Here is a 21,537-nt window from a genome sequence, read left to right as displayed (position 1 = left end):
TACTTAGAGAAGTGGTAGGGGCAGCAAACCAGTTGATGTGGAGCCCAGAGGGTTTGGTGTGGAAGCATCTGTAGTGGAGCATGGCTAGGGATGGCCATCTCCCTAGGCTCTACTTGCTCCATAGGAGACTTTAGCCCTAGAGGAACTATTGGTCCTGAACTCTGCAGGGCAGTGTAGCCCATCAGATGGGCCAGTCTGCCCTAAACACCACTTGTTCTGCTGTCTCTCTTGGGGCCCCATCTGGGCCACACCTGCCCCTAAGTGGAAGTCTCCACCTATGGAGACCATGCCTAACTGGCAGAGTGCACCAGTGGGGCAGCCCCCATGGCCCCTCCCAACACTGCAGCTTCTGCAGGGCTCATGGCAACTCCCCACATTGCTTTGCTGGTGCATGTCTGCATGAGTAGGTTTTGCTTATTTTGCCATCAGCAGCAGAAGTACAGTCTGTTCCCCATCTTCTTGCAGACTGCCATTGCAGATGGAGACTTAGTGAGCACAGAGGCAGCCAGCTTTGTCTGCATCAGTACCCTGCCCTTGCGCTAACACTGCTGTGGGAGTGAAACTAGGCACAGAGAACAGTAGATCCTCTCCCACCCTGAGTGACCACTTCTGCTTGCAGGACGCATAGAAGGCACACAGACTTGTGCCTACCAGCATCCTGTACCTGAGTCAACACCAACGACAGCAACACTGTGCACATAGTCACTAGAAGGGGCTCTCCACCCACACCACAGCTGCATTACCTCTGCCACTGTGGTGAATGCCCACAGGAAAGCAGGCCCCCTGGCATACACTAGCACCCTGCTGCAGCTACCACTACTGCTGCTGCTGGCACTTGCAAATGAGGACAGATACTGCTATCACCACACTACAAAATACTTTAGCTGAGACCACCCATAGAAGTGTAGTGACCAGCAATCTGAGAGCATATTGACCTCTCCAGCACAGTGGATTCCTAATCTTGAGGAACCACAGAACAAAGTTGGGGCCCAATACAAGTCCCTCAGAGATAGAGTACGCAGTCAAAGAGGTGGGAGCTGAGTGTCAATCCCCTAAAATCTTCCAGAAATGAAGCCAGTTATCTAAATCCACCTTAGACGACAATCAAACCCTCAAGGTCATCAAATAGAATATACGAAAAAAAAACCCACCCAAAGGTCAGTAATCTCAAAGACTGAAGGAACATAAGCCTACAAAGACGAGAAAGAACCAGCACAAGAACCCTGACAACTCAAAAACCCAGAGTGCCTCTTTTCCTTCAAATGATTGTATTACTTCTCCAGCAAGGGTTCTGAACTGAGCTGAGATGGTTGAAATGACAGAAATATAATTCAGAATATAGATAGGAACAAAGATCATTGTGCTACAGGAGTACATTGAAACCCAATCCAAGGAAGCTAAGAATTATGATAAAACAGTGCAGGAGCTGACAGACAAAATAACTAGTATAGAAAAGAATGTAACTGACCTGATAGAGCTGAAAAACACATTACAAGAATTTCATAATGCAATCACAATGATTAATGGCAGAATAAACCAAGCAGAGGAAAGAGTCTCAGAGCCTGAAGACTAGCCTTCTGAAACAAGACAGCCAAAAATAGAGTAAAAAGAATGAAAAGAAATGAACAAAACCTCCAAGAAATATGGGATTATGTAAAGAGGCTAAATCAACAAATTATTGATGTCCTTGAAAGAGATGGGGAGAATGGAACCAATTGAGAAAACAGATTTCAGGATATTATCCATGAGAACTTCCCCAGCCTAGACAGAGAGGCCAACATTCAAATTCAGGAAATGTAGAGAACCCCAGTAAGATACTTCACAAGAGGATCATCCCCAAGACATCAGGTTCTCCAAACTCAAAATGCAAGAAAACATGTTGACAGCAGCTAGAGAGAAAGGTCAGGTCACTTAAAAGGGAAGCCCATTAGACTAACAGTGAACCTCTCAGCAAAAACCCTATAAGCCAGAAGAGATTGGTGGCCAATATTCAACATTCTTAAAGAAAATAAATTCCAACTCAGAATTTCATGTTTGGCCAAACTAAGCTTCATAAGTGAAGGAGAAATAAAATCCTTTTTGGACAAGCAAATGCTGAGGGAATTCGTTACCACCAGACCTGCTATACAAGAGCTCCTGAAGAAAACACTAAATATGGAAAGGAAAGACCATTACTGGCTACTACAAAAACACGCTGAAATACACAAACCAGTGACGCTATAAAGCAACCATGTAAGCAAGTCTGCAAAATAACTGGTTAACATCATCATGACGGAATCAAATCCTCACATATCAATACTATCGTTGAAAGTAAATGGACTAAATGCCCCAATTAAAAGGCACTAAGTGGCAAGCTGGATAAAGAGCCAAGACCAATTGGTATGTTGTCTTCAAGAGACCCATCTCACATGCAATGACACACATAGGCTCAAAATAAAGGAATGGAGGAAAATCTACCGAGCAAATGGAAAACAGAAAAAAGCAGGGATTGCAATACTAGTTTCAGAAAAAACAGACTTTAAATCAACAAAGGTCAAAAAACACAAAGAAAGGCATTACATAATGGTAAAGTGTTCAATTAAAGAAGATCTAACTATCCCAAATATATATGTACCCAATGGAGGAGCAACCAGATTCATAAAGCAAGTTCTTAGAGACCTTCAAAGAGATTTAGACTTCCACACAATAATAGCAGGAGACTTTAACCCCACTGACAATATTAGACAAATCATTGAGACAGACAATTAACAAAGATATTCAGGACCTGAACTGAGTACTGGGTAAAATAGACCTGATATAGACATTTAGAGAACTCACCACCCCAAAACAACAGAATATACATTCTTCTCATTGTCACATGGCACATACTCCAAAATCAATCACATAATTGGAAGTAAGACACTCCTCAGCAAATGAAAAATAACTGAAATCGTAACAAACAATCTCTCAGACCACAGCACAATCAAATTAGAAATCAAGACTAAGAAATTCACTCAAAACCATACAATTACATGGAAATTGAATAATCTGCTCTTGAATGACTTTTGAGTAAATAATGAAGTTAAGGCAGAAATCAAGAAATTCTTTGAAACTAATGAGGAAAAAGATACAACATACCAGAATCTCTGGGACACAGCTATGTCAGTGTTGACTGGGAAACTTCTAGCACTAAAAGCCTGAATCAAAAATTTAGAAAGATCTCATTTTAACAACCTAACATCATAACTAATATAACTAGAGAACCAGAGCAAACAAATTCCAAAGCTAGCAGATGGCAAGAAATAAGCAAAATCAGAGCTGAACTGAAGAAGATTTAGACATGAAAAACCATTAAAAAGGTCAACAAATTCAGGATCTGTTTTTCTGAAAAAATTAATAAAATAGACTGCTAGCTAGACTAATAATGAAGAAATGAGAGACAATTCAAATAAACACAATCAGAAACTACAAGGGGTCATTATCACTGACCCCACAGAAATAGAAATAACTATCAGAGAATATGATAAACACCTGTATGCACATAAACTAGAAACTATAGAAGAAATGGATAAATTCCTGGGCACCTACACCCTCCCAAGACTGAACCCGAAAGAAATTAAATCCCTGAACAGACCAATAATAAGCTCTGAAATTGAGGCAGTAATAGTTTACCAAAAAGCCCAGGACCAGATAGATTCACAACTGAGTTCTACCAGATATAAAAAGAAAAGCTGGTACCATACCTACTGAAACTATTCCACAAAACTGAAGAGGATGGACTCCTCCCCAACTCATTCTATGAGACCAGCACCATCCTGATACCAAAACCTGGCAGAGACACAGCAACAACAACAACAAAAATTTGGGCCAATATCCTTGATAAATATTGATGCCAAAATGGTCAACAAAATATTTGCAAATCAAATCCAGCAGCACATCTAAAAGCTAATCCACCACAATCAAGTAGGCTTTATCCCTGGGATGCAAGGTTGTTTCAACATACACAAATTGATAAATGTGATTCATCACATAAACAGAACTGATGACAAAGGATCCATGATTATCTCAATAGTTACAGAAAAGGCTTTTGATAAAATTCAACACACTTCCTGTTAACAACTCTGAATAAATGAGGCATTGAAGGAACATACCCCAAAATAATAAGAGCCATCTATGACCAACCCACAGCCACCATTGAATGGGCAAAACTGGAAGCATTCCCCTTGAAAACTGGCAGAAGACAAGGATGCCCTCTTCATCACTCTTATTCAACATAGTATTGTAATTCCTGGCTAGGGCAATCAGGCAAGAGAAACAAATAAAGGGCCTCCAAATAGGAAAAGAGGAAGTCAAACTATCCCTGTTTGCAGGTGACATGATCCTGTACCTAGAAAACCCCATTGTATTGGCCCAAAGGCTTCTTAAACTGATAAAGAACTTTAGCAAAGTCTTAAGATACAAAATCAATGTGCAAAAATTACTAGCACTCCTATAAACCAACAACAGTCCAGGTGAGAACCAAATCAGGAACACAATTCCATTCACAATTGTCACAAAAGAACAAAAATACCTAGGAATACAGCTAACCAGGGAGCTGAAAGATCTCTACAAGGAGAACTACAAGACACTGCTGAAAGAAATTAGGACACAAACAAATGGAAAAATATTACATGCACTTGGCTAGGAAGGATCAATATCGTTAAAATGGCCATACTGCCCAAAGCAATTTATAGATTCAAAGTTAGTCCTATTCAACTACCAATGATATTCTTCACAGAACTAGAAGAAACTATTTTAAAATTCATGGAACCAAAAAAGTAAAAATAAAGTCTGAATAGCCAAGGCAATTCTAAACAAATAGAACAGAGCTGGAAATATCACACTACCCAACTTCAAACTATACTAAAAGCCTATAGTAACCAAAACAACATGCCACTGGTACAAAACCAGACATATAGACCAATGGAACAGGTTAGAGAACCCAGAAATAAGGCTGCATACCTACAGCTATCTGATTTTTGACAAACCTGATAAACACAAACAATGGGGAAAGGACTCCCTATTTAATAAATGGTGCTGGGATAGCTGGCTAGCCATATGCAGAAGATTGAAACTATACCCCTTCCTTATACCATATACAAAAATTAGCTCAAGATGGATTAAAGACTTAAATGTAAAACACAAGAACTGTAACAACCCTGGAAGAAAACCTAGGCAATAGTATTCTGGACAAAGGAATGGGCGAAGATTTCATGATGAAGATGCTGAAAGCAATTGCAACCAAAGAAAAAATTGACAAATGGAATCTAATTAAACTAAATAACTTTTGCACAGCAAAAGAAACTAGCAATAGAGTGAACAGACAACCTAGAGAATGGGAGCAAATTTTTGTAAGCTATCCATCTGACAAAGATCTAATATATAATATCTATAAGGAACTTAAGCAAATTTATAAGAACAAAACAAGCAACCCCATTAAAAAATGGGCAAAGGACATGAACAGACACATCTCAAAAGAAGGCATACATATGGCTAACAATCATATGAAACTTTTTTCATATCACTGATCATTAGAGAAATGCAAATCAAAACCACAATGACATATCATCTCACACCAGTCAGAATGGCTATTAAAAAGTCAAAACATAACAGATGCTGGTGAACTTGTGGAGAAAAAGGAATGCTCTCATACTGTTGGTGGGAGTGTAAATTAGTTCATCCATTGTGAAAGGCAGTGTGACAATTCCTCAAAGACCTAAAAACAGAAATACCAACAGCTATTATTAAAAAGTCAAAAATTAAGAGATGCTGGTGAACTTGTGGAGAAAAAGGAACACTTTTACACTGTTGGTGGGAGTGGATATTAATTCATCCATTGTGGAAAGCAATGTGATGATTCCTCAAAGACCTAAAAACAGAAATACCACTGGACCCAGAAATTCCAATACTGGGTATATACCCAAAGGAATATAAGTAGTTTTATCATAAAGACACATGCACATGTATGTTCATTGCAGCACTATTCACAATAGCAAAGACATAGAATCAACCTAGATGCCCATCAAGAGTAGACTGGATAAAGAAAATGTGGTACATATACACCATGGCATACTACGTAGCCATAAAAGAGAATGAGATCATTTCCCTTGCAGCCACATGGATGGAGGTGGATGCCATTATCCTTAGCAAACTAACACAGGAACAGAAAACCAAATACCACATATTCTCACTTATATGTAGGAGCTAAATGATGAGAACACACGGATACATAGAGGGGAACAACAGACACTGGGGCCTATCAGAGGATGGGGTGGAGGGTAGGGGCAGGAATAGGGTCAAGAAAAAGGTCCTCTAATGGGTATTAGGCTTAATACCTGGGTGATGAAGTAATCTGTACAATAAACCTCCATGACACAAGTTTACCTATATAAAAACCCTGCACATGTACCTCTGAACTTAAAATAAAAGTTAAATTTAAAATAAGAAAAAACACAAAAAATCAATAAAATAAAAAGTTGGTTTTTGAAAAGATAAAAACATTGAAAAACATTTTAGTCAGACTAAGAAAAAAAGTGAAGACCCAAATAAGTAAAATCAGAGATGAAAAAGACATCATTACAGCTGATACTGCAGAAATTCAAAGGATCATTAGAGACTACTATAAGCAATTATCTGCCAATAAGTTGGAAAACCTGGAATAAATGGAGAAATTCCTAGATATATTTAACTTATCAAGATTGAACTGTGAAGAAATCCAAAACTTGAACAGACCAATAACAAGTAATGAGATTGAAGCTGTAACAAAATTCCTCCCAGCAAAGAAAAACCAGGGACCTGATGGCTTCACTCCTGAAGTTTACCAAATATTTAATGAAGAGCTAATACCAAACTATTCCAAGAAATAGAGAAGAAGGGAACACTTCCAAACTCATTCTGTGAAGTCAATATTACCCTGATACCATAACTAGACATTGTATTAGTCTGTTTTCACACTGCTATAAAGAACCACCTGAGACTGGGTAATTTATGAAGAAAAGAGGTTTCATTGACTCACAGTTCAGCAAGCTTAACAGGAAGCATGACTGGAAGGCCTCAGGAAACTTACAATCACAGTGGAAGGCGAAGGGGAAGCAAGCGTGTCTTACCATGGCGGCAGAAGAGAGAGAGAGAACAAAGGGGGAAATGCCACACACTTTCAAACAACCAGCTTTCTTGAGAACTCACTCACTATCACAAGAACAGCAAGGGAGAAGTCTGCCTCATGATTCAATCACCTCTCACCAGGCCCCGCTCCTGACATGTGAGGATTACAATTTGAGATGATATTTGGATGGGGACACAGAGCCCAACCATATCACACATCAAAAAGACAAAATTATAGGCCTTATAACATTGGTGCAAAAATCTTCAACAAAAGCCTGGTAAACTGAATTCAACAACAATTAAAAAGTTATTCTTTATAACCAAATGGGATTTATCTCAGTAATAAAAAGATGGTTCAACAAATACTAATTAATCAGTGTGCTATATCATATCAGCAGAGTGAAGGACAAAAACCATGTGATCATTTCAATTGATGCTGAAAAACATTTGGTAAAATTCAATATCCCTTCATGATAAAAACTCTAAAAAACTGAGTAAAGAGGGAACATACCTCAACACCGTAAAAACCATATATGACAGACCAACAGCTAGTATCATATGAATAGGAAAAAGCTGAAAGCCTTTTTTCTAAGATGTGGAACATGACAAGGATGACAACTTTCATCACTGTTATTCAGCATAGTACTGGAAGTCCTAGCTAGAGCAATCAGACAAGAGGAAAAAATAAAGGGCATCCAAATTGGAAAGGAAGAGTCAAATTATCCTTGCTTGCAGAAGATATGATCTTATACTCAGAAAATCCTAAAGACTGCACCAAAATGCTATTAGAACTGATAAACAAATTCAGCAAAGTTGCAGGATACAAAATCAGCATACAAAAATCAGTAGCATTTCCATATGCCAATAGTGAACAATCTGAAAAAGAAATCACGAAAGTAATCCCATCTGCAATAGCTGCAAATAAAATAAGATACTTAGGAATAAACTTAAACAAATAAGTGAAAGATCTCTGCAATGAAAACTAGAGAACATTGATGCAACTAATTGAAGAGAGCATAAAAATGGAAAGATATTCCATATTTATGGATTGGAAGAATCAAGATTGTTAAAATGTCCATAGGACCCAAAGCACTCTACAGATTAAATGCAATCCCCATCAGTGTACCAATGACATTCTTTATAGAAATAGAAAAAACAATCCTAAAATTTATATGGAACCACAAATGACCCAGAATATTCAAAGCCATCCTGAACAAAAAGACTAAAACTGGAGGAATCACATTACTTGACTTCAAATTATGCTACAGAGATATTGTAACCAAAACAGTATGGAATTGACATGAAAACAGACACGTAGACCAATGAAACAGAATAGAGAACCCAGAAATAAATCCATACATCTACAGTGAACTCATTTTTAACAAAGGTGCCAAAACATACATGGGGAAAAGGATAGTCTCTTTAATAAATGGTGCTAGAGAAACTAGATATCTATATGCAGAAGAATGAAACTAGACCCCTATCTCTCACTATATACAAAAATCAAATGAAAATTAATTAAAGACTTAAATCTGAGGCCTAAAGCTTTTAAACTACTGATAGAAAATATTTAGAAAACTCTCCAGGCAATTGATCTGGGCAAAGATTCCTTGAGTAATACCCCAAAAGCACAGACGACCAAATCAAAAATGGACCAAAGGAACAACAACAAGTTAAAAAGCTCCTGCACAGCAAAGGAAGCAATCAACAAAGTGAAGAGACAACCCACAGAATGGGAGAAAATATTTACAAACTATCTATCTGACAAGGGATTAATAACCAGAATATATAAGGTGCTCAAGCAACTCAATAGGAAACATTCTAATAATCCAGTTAAAAATGGGCTACAGATCTGAATAGGTATTTCTTAATAGATGACATACATATGGCAGACAGGTACATGAAAAGGTGCTCAACATAATTGATCATCAGAGAAATGCAAGTCAAAATTACAATGAGCTATCATCTCACTCCAGTTAAAGTGGCTTCTATCCTAAAGACAGGCAATATGGAATGCTGGTGAGGATGTGGAGAGAAGGGAACCCTTAAACACTGTTGGTGGAAATGTAAATTAGTATCGCTACCATGGAGAACAGTATGGTGGTTCCTCAAAAGGCCAAAAATAGAACTACCATATGATCCAGCAATCCCACTGCTTAAGTATGTAGCCTAAAGAAAGGAAATCAGTATATCGAAGATGTATCTGCACCTCTCAAGATTTGGAAGCTACCTCAGTGTCCATCAACAGATGAATGGATAAAAAAGCATGCGGTATATATACACAATGGATCACTATTTAGCCACAAAAAAGAAAGAGATCCTGTTATTTGCAATAACTGGATGGAATTGAAGGTTATTATGTTAAGTTAAATAAGTCAGGCACAGAAAGACAAACTTCACATGTTCTCATTCATTTGTGGGAGCTAACAAGTAAAACAATTGAACCCATGGATATAAAGTAGAATGATGGTTACTGGAGGCTGGGAGGGGTAGTGGGGTCAGGGAAAGGTGGGGATGGGTAATGGGTACAAAAATGTCATTAGATAGAATGAATAAGATCTAGTATTTGATAGCGCAACAGGGTGATTACAGTCAATGATTATTTATTGTACATTATAAAATAACAGAAAAAATATAATTGGAATACTTGCAACATAAAGAAATGATAAATGCTTGAAGTGATGAATACCCCATTTATCCTGATGAGATTATTGTACATTGTATGCCTGTACCAAGATATCTCATGTATCCCATAAATGTATAAACATATTATGTACTCATAAAAATTAAGAAAAATAAAAAATAAAAATAAAAATAATTTCACCAAAGTAGCAATTATTGTTCATAATAAGGCTTCTAAGAAACAAAAAGTCAGAGTATAAAGATTTTTAAAATCTGTTTTGTTACTTTATGATGTTTTTGAAGGTAAATTTTCTTAGTATTTATATTATTTTTTCAGAATTTATTGAGAATTCATTGTGAATACCACTGAATTTCAGGTAGAAAAGTTTTCATCCTGTAGTTCAATTCAGCATGTATTTATGAATTAGATGCCATGTGCTGTTGTACCTCTGTGATAAGCAGTTTGGGGTTTAAACTCTAGCTGGTAGTAAACATTGTAAAACAACATATAGTTTATTGTTAAAGCAAATAATGTAGACCATAAGGGCTATAAGGGATCAGAGAAGATAAAGTCAATATAGGCTGGAGAATTTATCAAGAATCATGTGGAAGATGGAGAACTTGAGATGCAGAGTTAGGGAGGTCGGAGGGAGAAATTTAATACCTTAACATTTGTGTTAACACCTCTCAGATGTCAAAAATCTGACCTCAATATATGGAACAGTGATTATTGCAATTTGTTCTCTTTCAAATATCACCTCTATGCTCTCCGTGGCCATTGAGGACTAAACAAGAGGAAATGAGCATCAATAAAACATCAATAATTTAAGAATGAATTTCCCATTTATTACTATTGCCTGGTATTTAGTAGTTTTCCAACCCTTCATTTTTTTTTGCATAATTTTGTTTGAAAGGCATCCATTGTGAATAGCAGATAGCTGGTTTTATTTTTAGTTTTTATATAATATTCTCTTGTATTGTAATCAATGAATTTAATCTATTTGCATTTATGCAAATTTATGATATATTTGGAATTACTTATGATACCTTTTTATTTGTTTATTCACCATCATTTTTAATTATCTTTTCCTTTCACATATTTGGAAGTACATATAATTTCTATTATTTAAGTGGTTACCTTGAAGTTTCAAAAATGTATTTATATTTAATTTATTAATTTAAAGTTAATAGGCATCTTTAGTTTCCTCACAAGAAAGAATTCCTGGTCTGATTCTCCCTTTTATCTTACGTATTATTGTTGCTAGTTTTTTTACTCTATATATTAAATGCCTTATATGTTATTATTCTTTTAGATAATGTTTTAAAAATTAATCTTCTTTTTTGCTCATTATTTCTTCTTTCATTTTAAGCTGTCCTTCACAGACAATTTTCCTACTTCCTGAAGTACATCTTCCAAAGTTCCTTTTTTAAGGGTCTGTCACTGGTAAACTCCTTTAGTCATTATTAATCTAAAAAGATATTTATTTTACTTTTGTCTTTGAATGATAGTTTAGTTTGATATACAGTTCTAGACTAGCAGTTAAATTTTTTTGTCATTATTTCAAAAGTATTGTTCTCCCATCTTGTGGTTCCATGATTACTTTTAAGATGTCTACTGTCAGTCTAATTGCTGTATCTCTTTAGGTAATCAGACTTTTTATCTCCAAACCTCCAGTGCTTCTGAGGTTTTCTCTTTGAATTGGATATTCTTTAACTGCTAGTATATGTACACGCATAGATTTTTAAAAATCTTCTCAGAATTCATTTAAATATTCCTATATTTAGCCATCTCTGGAAAATTCTTAGTCATTATCCCTCTGGATGTTATTTCTCATATATCATCTCCTTCTGTGACACTTATTATTTATTTATTGGCTCTCTTATCCTTTTCTCTGTCTCTTAACTTTTTTTTCTATTTTATACATCTTTATTTCTCTGTTGGGCAATTTCGTCTCATTAGGTCAAGTTTTTAAATTATATCTTCAATCATATCTATCCTATTATTTAACTTGCATTGAGTTTTTAATTATAACAATTATATTTTTACTTTTAGAATTTTGATTTTATTCTGTATAAAACATCTATCCCTTTGTCATGCTGTCCTATTCTTATAGTTTCTATTTTTTCCTTTATCCATCTGAACATTTTAAATATACATGCTTATCTCAAACTCTCTCTTAAATGATCTTATCACTTTAGGGTGAAAAGTCTTCCATTCCACCACTTAAATAATAGAAATTATGTATACATCCACATATATGAAGGGGAAAATAATTTTAAAAATAATGGTGAATAAAAAAATAAAAAGGTAGTATAAGTGACATGGTTTGGATTGTGTCTCCACCCAAATCTCATGTTGAATTGTAATCCCCAGTGTTGGAGAAGGGGCCTGGTGGGAGGTGACTGGATCATGGGGGCAGATTTCCCCATTGTTGTTCTCATGATAGTGAGTGAGTTCTCATGAGACCTGGTTGTTTAAAAGTGTGTAGCACCATCACCTGCTCTCTCTTCCTCTTGCTCTGGCCATGTGAAGGTGTGCCTTCTTCCTCTTCCACCATGACTGCAAGTTTCCTGAGACCTCCCCAGCCATGATTCCTGTACAGCCTGTGGAATTATGAACCAATTAAACCTCTTTTCTATATAAATTACCCAGTCTCGGGTAGTTCTTTATAGCAGTGTAAGAATAGACTAGTACAGAAAATTGGTACCAGGAATTGGGACATTGCTGTTAAGATACCTGAAAATGTGCGAGCAGCTTTGGAACTGGGTAACAGGCAAAGGCTGGAATAGTTTGGAGGGCACAGAAGACAGGAAGATGAGGGAAAGTTAAGAACTCCCTAGAGACTTGTCAAATTGCAGTAACCAAAATGTTGATAGTGATATGGACAATGAAGTCCAGGCTGAGGTGGTCTCAGATGGAGATGAGAAAATTATTGGGAACTGGAGCAATGGTCACCTTTGTTATGCATTAGCAAAGACTTTGGCAGAGGAGCAGCTCTCTGCCCCTACCAGCCATCTGCTCAGCCCCTGGTCCCCTGCACCCCAGCTCCACACCTTAGCCATACATCCAACTCCCCACTCCAGAGCTATAGCCCCAGCCTCTTGCCCCTTGGCCATGTCCCCAGTCCACATCAGGCTCTTGTGAACAGGTCCCAGAAACACATCCTGGAGTTCAAGGAGCTAGGGTTGCCCAGCAAGAATCAGTGGCTTTCTCCAAGAACTGGAGCTAGCAAGGGAGTCCAGGTGCCCTGCGCTCTCTGGAAACCCCCAAAGAGGCATTGTGATGGTTCTGCCTTCCAATATGAGTACGAGCCACCATGCATGTCCTTCTGTGCTCGGGTCCAAGCTGCAAGGCTCCCTTCCTAGCTCATGGCCTGTGCCTTGCATTTTCTGATGGAGCCACAGCCAGAGTCTGAGCCAACTCTTGATGTAAGAGGCCATGCAGGACACTGGAGGATGTGTGCACACAGGTTTGTGCCTGAGAGTGGACAGGTATCTCTCCACACTCTGTCTCCTTTGAGTTTTTAAATAAAATATAATCTCATGTGGCAAAGAAAAAAAATTGGAATTCTAGTTGTCCAAGATAACTTTTTTTTTCGCTTAAGCCTCTCAGAAGATAAACTTTTAAAAAATTTCCTTAGCTCAGTAAGTAGAATTTCTCTAGTCTGTTTTTACTTACAAAAAAGGACTTCTAGGCTCCTAGCTCAGTTTTTACCATCCTGGGGGCACAAGTTCTATCTTTGAATTATTTTCTTTCTCAGCCTTAAAGCCCTAGCTCCCAGCCTGTAAGACTAATCACTGGTCCTGATTATCCAGTGAGCCCGATGGCTTAGGCCTCTTAGTTTACCATTTGTATTAGTTTGCTAGTGTTGCCATAACAAAGTGCCACAGACTAGGTGGCTTAAAAAACAAAAAATTTATTGTCTCACAATTCTAGAGGTTAGAAGCCTGAGATCAAGCTATTGGTAAAACTGGTTTATTATGTGGTCTATGAGGAAGAATCTTTTCCATGCCTCCCCCTTAGCTTCTGATCCTTTGTTAGCAATCTCTGGTGTTCCATGGTGTGTAGAAGCATAATCCCTGCCTTCATCTTCACATGGTATTCTCCTGCATGTGTGCGCCTTTGTTCAAATTTCCTCTCTTAAAAAGATACCAGTCCTATTGAAGTAGGGTCTCACCTTACTCCATGATGACCTTATCCTAACTACTAATTACATTGTAATAGACCTATTTCCAAATCAGGCCACATTCTGAGGCACTGAGGGTTAAGACTTCAATGTGTGAGTTTCGTAGGGATACAATTTGACTCACAACACCACTCTTCATGTTCCACCTTTATTTGTAGCACCTGCAAATTTCTCTTAATTTATAACTCAGCAATTTAATTTTCTTTGTACTGTTTTATTCTGCATAGTTAATCTGTTTGAAGTGAGGAGGCAATGTCCCATATCAGCATGATCCACTTAATTAGCTGGAATTTTGTTCTTTCATGATTTAAATGGTAAACAAAAATCATCAACTAATATTTTAAAATAAATAAGGACATGAAAGAAGGAATAAAAAATAAAGCCAACTTTTCTATCAAAAAAGAAAAGTTAGATTTGGGAAATAACTGGAGAACTTTTAGAAATGCAATATATAATCATTGGAGATACAGAGCTCAGTGGATAGGTGTGATGTTTAATTTTATGTGTCATATTGACTGGGTTAAGGGCTACTCAGATAGCTAGTAAAACATTATTTCTGGGTGTGTCTGTGAAGCTGTTCCCAGAAGAGATTAGCATTTGAATCAGTAGACTGAGTAAAGATAACCTTTATCAGTTTGGGTGAGCCTCATCCAATCCATTGAGGCTCCAAATAGAACAAAAAAGTGGAGGAAGGGAAAATTTGATCTTTGTTTGAGTGGGGACATCCATCTTCTCCTGCTGTAGGGCATTGGCACTCTTGGTTTTTAGGCCTTTGGATTTGGAATGTTACTTACACCACCAGCTCCAATACCAATTCTCAGGCTAGTAAACCTCAACTGACTTACACTGCTGGCTTTTCTGGTTTCCCAGCTTGAAGATATCAGATCATGAGTCTCCATCATTACGTGAGCCAATTTCTAGAATAAATCTCTGTATCGATATCTGTCTATCTCCTGTTGGTTCTGTTTCTCTGGAGAGCCCTGGCTAATACAATAAGTTAAGCTGTATGTCAGACACAGCCAAAGAAGGAGTTAGTGAGATGGAAGGTCTGGGGAGGTAAAATGAACGTAGCACAGAGGAAAAAAAATAAAAGTAGAAAAGAGGGGTTAAAAAAACATGGAAAGTAAAATGAAGAAGTCTAACATTTGTTTCATGAGGAGTTCCAGGATAGGATAGGGAGGACTAGAGAGGAATGGCAGTTGCCATATTTGAAGAAACAATGGCAGATAATTTTCCAGATTTGAGAAAGGCATTGATTTAGAAACATGCTGACCATGGTTAATCCCTAATTATTCAAGAGTTGATGCAGTTGGGTTTTGCTTCTCCTTACATTCTGGGGAAGGAAACTCTAAGAAGATCCTTGATTTTGTATTGGTATTTTATTGGGAACAGATTTTGTTGGTAAAGAGATTGAAACTACTAGCTATTAGATAAAAAGTATTTTCTGAGGATTTCCCACATTTTACCCATTTCCAGGTCACATTACCTTAAAATAATACAAATTATGCACTTTTAGTTATCAGATAATACATTATCAAAGTAGAATTTATTGCATTTGTGAAATAGAGCAGGTGAATAAATTAAAACATATTTTAAATTAAATCTTCTCATCAAAGAACATTTAGAAAATGTTTAGACTGAAGCTATGCTCATACGTAGAGTATGTTTTATAATACTTAACTGCTGTGTGGTTCTTGTTCTGAATATAATACTTGTTTTAAAATTTAAATAACAAACAATATTTTATATATATTTTTGCTTGAGGTTACATTTTGTCATATTTGGCTGCAAAGCATATGGTAGAATCAGTACAGTGTCTATCCAATGGAAATATGAACAGGACCACACAAAATGGTTCCACTGTGTCATTTTGTTCAATGTGGTCTCATGAAAACAAACTCTTCTCACCACAAAAACTTGCTTGTCATTCCCACTCTTTAAAATGATTACTTCTAACTTCATTTCCAGCACCTTTTCCCCTTTCTAACTGTTGTCTACTTCAAGTGACGTGAAGATTTGTTTATTTTGCTTTGAAATTCTTCATTCTTTATTTTTTACCATATTTCTAGCTATAAGATGCATATTATTAAAACATTTTCAGCCTTTGGGATAGTTTGATGTTGGTAATGTAAGAGTTTTGGCTCATTCATTAAGAGTTTTGTGGTATTTGTATTTTGGGTACGTTGGATATTTTTCTATGTGTTTTAACTTTTAGAGATTTTCTTTTAACACATAATTGAGAACTGACTTAATTCTCTAAAACATTCAACTTAATCTTTATTCAGCTTTCTTTTTTAACCTGTTTATCAGACAGTGTATTTGTGAGGCATTAAAAAAATCCAGGTATCTTAGATACCCAAGACACAGAACCTGCCTTCAAAAAAGGCATGAATTATTTTCAGGTCTTCTAAATAAGTGAGAGACAGAGCAATAACTAAATGTTACTTCTATAAGCAGAAGACCAAGACATGGACAATCATTACGATCATTTAAATCTATACATTCTGAAGGGTAATACCCTAAAATGGAACATAATATTCTAATAAAGATCTGGGACAGAATGTGGTTGAAGGGAAACTTTAGATGCTAATATTATTTATTTTAATACATTCCTGTAACACACAATTTGTTAATTTTTTTCTCAATCTCAGCACAGTTGAAACTTTGAACAAGATAATTCTTTGTTGTGAGTAGCCTTTGCTGTGTGTGGGATATTCAGCAATATCTCTGTCTTCTATCCAGTAGATGCTGATAGCATCCTCCCAATTGTGACTATCAAAAATGTCTCCAGACACTGCCAAATATGCCCTGTAGGCCAAAATAACCCTTGATTGAAAACCACCAAGTTAGGGTATTATGTTGCAAAATCATTCAGCTTCTGGTCAAATGTAGTCTTGCCACTTAGTTCCCAGTTGTTTCACAAGAGAAACATTTGAATTACTTATTTTGGTTTCTAAATGTACATATTTTTGCTCTCCATTTTAATCTCATTTTATAGAAAATGTAGCTATTTTATCAAAGTCATTTGGAATTCATTATGTCTTACAGAACACAAGCAGATACTTAATATACATACGTAATAAACTTCATATTTTAATTACTTTATTCTGAATACTGGTAAAGACTTAAAATGTGGTGTGATCTACGGTTAATCCTTCTGAATCAGCTTGTCCCAAAACCTGCTTTTCTAAATGTCTTTAACATTGCTTTGTGAGATACTGAAAAAACCTTATTGAAATTAGGAGAGATTACTTTTCTACTTACCCCTATCTCTTTTGTAGAAGCAAATTAATTCCGTCTCTCAAAATGTCTTCTTCTCACAGTCACACTGGTTGCTTGTTAGTGATTAAGTAGAACCATTCTTGAATTACACAGGACAGCAATGTGTAGTCTCTGCTGTTCTGTGAAAATGGAGTTTGCTGAGAATGATCCAGAAATCAGTCTACTACTCCATAACTCAGGTAAGGAAGAGTATGCATGGAACACAGGAGATCCATTAGGGCATCTCTTAGTATTACAATGCCCTGTGATTAAGATCAATGGGAAACTATAATAGCCCAATCCAGGCAGGTCTACAAATGGTTGAGACCCTTCAGGAATGAAGGTTTGGGTCACTCCACCAGGAGAAAAACCACGACCTGCTGAGGTGCTTGCTGAAGGCAAAGGGAGTACAGAATGGGTGGTAGAAGGTAGTCATCAATACCAGCTACGATTACGTGACCAGCTGCAGAAATGAGGACTGTAACTGTCATGAGTATTTCCCCCTTCTTTTGTTAAAAACTTGTTTGTGCGTGTATACACTTGTACTAAGAAAATATCTTCATTTAATTTCCTTTTCCTTTATCATGTGACATAAGATTTATTGACTTCATGTCAGCATTTAAGTATTGTTGACTTTATGTAATAGTATTTGGGTTGGGGATTGGTGCGTTTCCAGTTGTACGAAGGATACTTGTATTATGTAAGACATAATTATGACCTCATTATTGTCTTTATTTGAAAATTATAATTTAAGGAGATGTGTATGGGTTCAAATTGACAACGGGTGGACATGTGATGGTTAATACTGAGTTTCAACTTGATTGGTTTGAAGGATGCAAAGTCTTGATCCTGGGTGTATCTGTGAGGGTGTTGTCAAAGGAGATTAACGTTTGAGTCAGAGGGCTGGGGAAGGCAGACCTACACTTAATCTGGTGGGCACAATCTAATCAGCTTCCAGCAAATATAAAGTGGGTAGAAAAACGTGAGAAGGTGAGACTGGCCTAGCCTCCCAGCCTACATCTTTCTCCCGTGTTGAATGCTTCTTGCCCTCAAATATCAGACTCCAATGTCTTCAGTTTTGGGGATTGGACTGGCTCTCCTTGCTTCTCAAGCTTGCAGACAGCCTATTGTGGGACCTTGTGATCATATAAGTTAATACGTAATAAACTCCTGTTTCCATATATATATCTATATATCTATATCCTGTTAGTTCTGTCCCTCTAGGGAACCCTGACTAATACACCAAGATTTATCTGAATATAGTTAGTGTTCATTAACTATATAAATAGTAAGCTAATAAGTAGCTCATGACTATTTATTTCTTCCTCTCAGACTTCTACTGGTAATGGGAATATCTACACATCCCACATCATTTTTTGAGTGAACATTTCTTAATGGAGACAAAGATAGTTTTTATAAATGGAATACACAGCAAAAGAGCTGCTGCCTCATATAATAATCCAACTTCCAAGTCAGCATTTATTTATTCTCATATTTCCTTATGCTTTCAAATATAACATTATACATTTTATATCAATATTTTAAATTAAGTCATATCAAGTAAAAAAGAAGGCAGCTACTATTTAACCACTGTTTAATCCCCAAGGAAATTAATGCTTTCTCCCATTGTATTGCAATAGCTACTCTCTCCTTTCTTCCCAGGTCTCTTTTCTTTCCCCATTTATATTTTTTAGTTGATTATTCTTTTTCTCTGGCTTTAGAACTCCCACCTTCAGCCTGTCATATTTCATTATACACTGAATTAGACCATGCTTGTTCTCTGGGAGTATAAAGAATTAAACAACAGGATTTAAGTAAGTCTCATATCTGTTTGTAAATGGGCAGAATCATTTTTTTACTAGTTTGTTTTAAGTTGAGAACAAAGACTAATCTTGCTTACCTTTATTTAGTTTAAAAAAATTAACTCATGACATTGATCCCTACCTCAAAATAAGAAGCAATTATTATCAAACATTTTGCAAATAAAGTGGTAAAAATAAGCAGTAGACTTGCAGAAGGTCTATAATAAATCAAGGAACCTATCAATAATTAAGCATGATGCATTTAATTGTCTCTGAGTATAGTTCATTCATAGTATATAAAAATATCTGAAATCTACTCTTTCAAGTGACCCTTCTTATGGCTGATAAAACCATGATACGTTCTTTTACATTTCAATGGTAATACAGTTAACATTTCTAGAGTTTGCATTGGGAAGATGCCATTTGTCTTCATAAAGAACCTCTGCTTAATATAAACATGTACTACAAAGCCTCTCTTGGGAAGAATTGGTTCATACCACTAGGCATCAATATTTAACATAAGCTGAGAAAAGAGGTGATATGGGTTTGGGTTTGTGGCAGGCACAATTATGGCTCCCAAAGATGTCCACGTCCTAATCCCTGGAACCTGTGAATATGTTGTTGCATGACAAAGGTAGAAGATAGAATTAAGGTTTGCAATCATCTGACTTTAAAATGGGGAAATTATTCCAGGTTATCTGGGTGGATCCAATGTAATCACAAGAGTCCTTAAAAGTGGAAGTGGGAGGACATGAGCTAAGAAATGCAGGCAGCCTGGAGGAGCTGAAAAAGGCAAAAAAATGGAGTCTCCTTAGAGCCTCCAGAAAGGAATGCAGCCTGTTGACACACTGACTTTAGCTTAGTGAGATTCATTTCAGATGTCTGGCCTTCAGAACTATAAGATAATAAATCGGTGTTGTTTTAAGCTACCTAATTTGTGACAATTTGTTATAGCAGCAGTAGGAAACTAATAGAGGATTATAGAGAGGGAGTTGGGGTGAGGTGGAGGATTCATCCCTGTGGATTCAGTCAATGTACACATTCTACTGTAATTGAAAACAAAAAGCATGTAAGAAGAATTACAGCATTAGGATATCAAAGAAAATCTAACTAGACATGTATACTCTTTGGTAATGGCAAAGTCAGAACTGATGTGAACTAAATGTACCCAAATTAAGAACATATATTTTGCCTAAATTCAGTCACTGATTGCCAATTATTTACTGAGATTTCTACAGTCAATTATTTTTTTTTCTGTTCTTTCCACAGAAAGGAAAACATGACGGTACTCAAATCTATTGACAGCTGACTTTTGATAATGCTATTGCAATCACTGGGTAAATCATTACACACCAGGATACACTATACATTGAATATTTCCTGTTTAGACTTTTGTTGTCCTGAAGTTTTCTTATTTTTTCTAAAAATGCTGCTTTCTAGGATTCTGATTTTGTAGGAAAAGTTAGTGTTATTTACTTCACAAAGGAATGAGACACATGGAAAGTCTTGAAGTCCTGTATCACTTCAATGGAGCTGGGTATAGAAACTGACATAGACATTTATAATATCCTGTGTCACTTTCTTCAGCTGACCCATCAATATCGCTAACATTCATTCCACCAAAAATATGTGCAATCCATGATGTCCTAACAAAACGGGAACTTTAAGTTATGTGGGGCATATTTATTTCCCCACAGTGTTCTATTGGTTCTGGACTTGACAGTACAAGGACATCTTCTGAAATGCAAGCAATGATTAATTTCTGTACCTGCATGTTTATAAAAATAAACTTTATTTTTTAAACCATATTACTTCATTTTTATTGTAGAAAATTAACCTAGGTTCATAGTAGGTATGGTAAATTGGTTGAAAAATTGGTCCTAATTTTTTATTCATCCCTGTAATAATGTCCCTTGCAATATGATTTTATAACACCTTACATAAGAGATAGAGTCTATTTCCCAGCTCCTCAAGTGTGGGCAGGACTTGTGACTTACTTTGGTCAAAAGAACTAGGCAGTAGCACCAATTCTGGTATTAGTCCCCAAGAGGCTTTGTGTATTTCCATTCTCTTGCAGGCACCTACCTCCACCATGATAATAAATCTGGGCAACTTGCTAGAAGATCACAGACCACATGGAACTGAGCCGAAATGTTCTAGCCTCTGAGAGCCAACACCCAGAAGCAGATCTAACTACTTGACCTATGGCTCACCACAGATGTATGAGGGAACACAGACATGACCTGAAGAGCTGCCCAGCTGGGTTCAGCCTAAATTGTTGACCCCTAAAATTTTGAGATAAATAGTGTTGTTTTAAACCATAACATTTGTGGTGGTTTGTTATACAGCAAAGGCTAACTGATGCAATAGATTTTATGGAGGTCTGTGAACTCTCTGAAATTATTTGTAAAATTTGATGTGTATGTATGTTTTTCTGAGAATAACTTTTAGCTTTTAGCTTTAACTTTTCTGTGGTACAGAAAAGTTTTACAAATCATTGCCTTATTTGTTTAGTGATAGGCTTAATCACATGCCAGATATCA

The 21,537-nt window shown here is 36.5% G+C and overlaps 1 protein-coding gene across 3 annotated transcripts in view; it reads left to right on the top strand.

Annotated features, from left to right (window-relative positions):
* Window positions 1-21,311, top strand: part of ANAPC10 (anaphase promoting complex subunit 10) — a 209,576-nt gene extending 188,265 nt beyond the window's left edge. For all 3 annotated transcript variants that reach the window (XR_010139802.1, XR_008524790.1, XR_008524791.1), the window contains 2 exons: window positions 20,264-20,331; window positions 21,072-21,311. The gene's annotated coding sequence lies outside the window, so the exon portion shown is untranslated. The remainder of the gene's footprint in view (window positions 1-20,263; window positions 20,332-21,071) is intronic.
* The last annotated feature ends 226 nt before the right edge of the window (window positions 21,312-21,537 follow it).

The sequence above is a fragment of the Pongo abelii genome, chromosome 3 (genome assembly GCF_028885655.2).
Source record: "Pongo abelii isolate AG06213 chromosome 3, NHGRI_mPonAbe1-v2.0_pri, whole genome shotgun sequence".
Lineage (NCBI taxonomy): Eukaryota > Metazoa > Chordata > Mammalia > Primates > Hominidae > Pongo > Pongo abelii.
The sequence above is the reverse complement of the archived record's forward strand: the minus strand, read 5'-3'. Positions and strand labels throughout refer to the sequence as shown.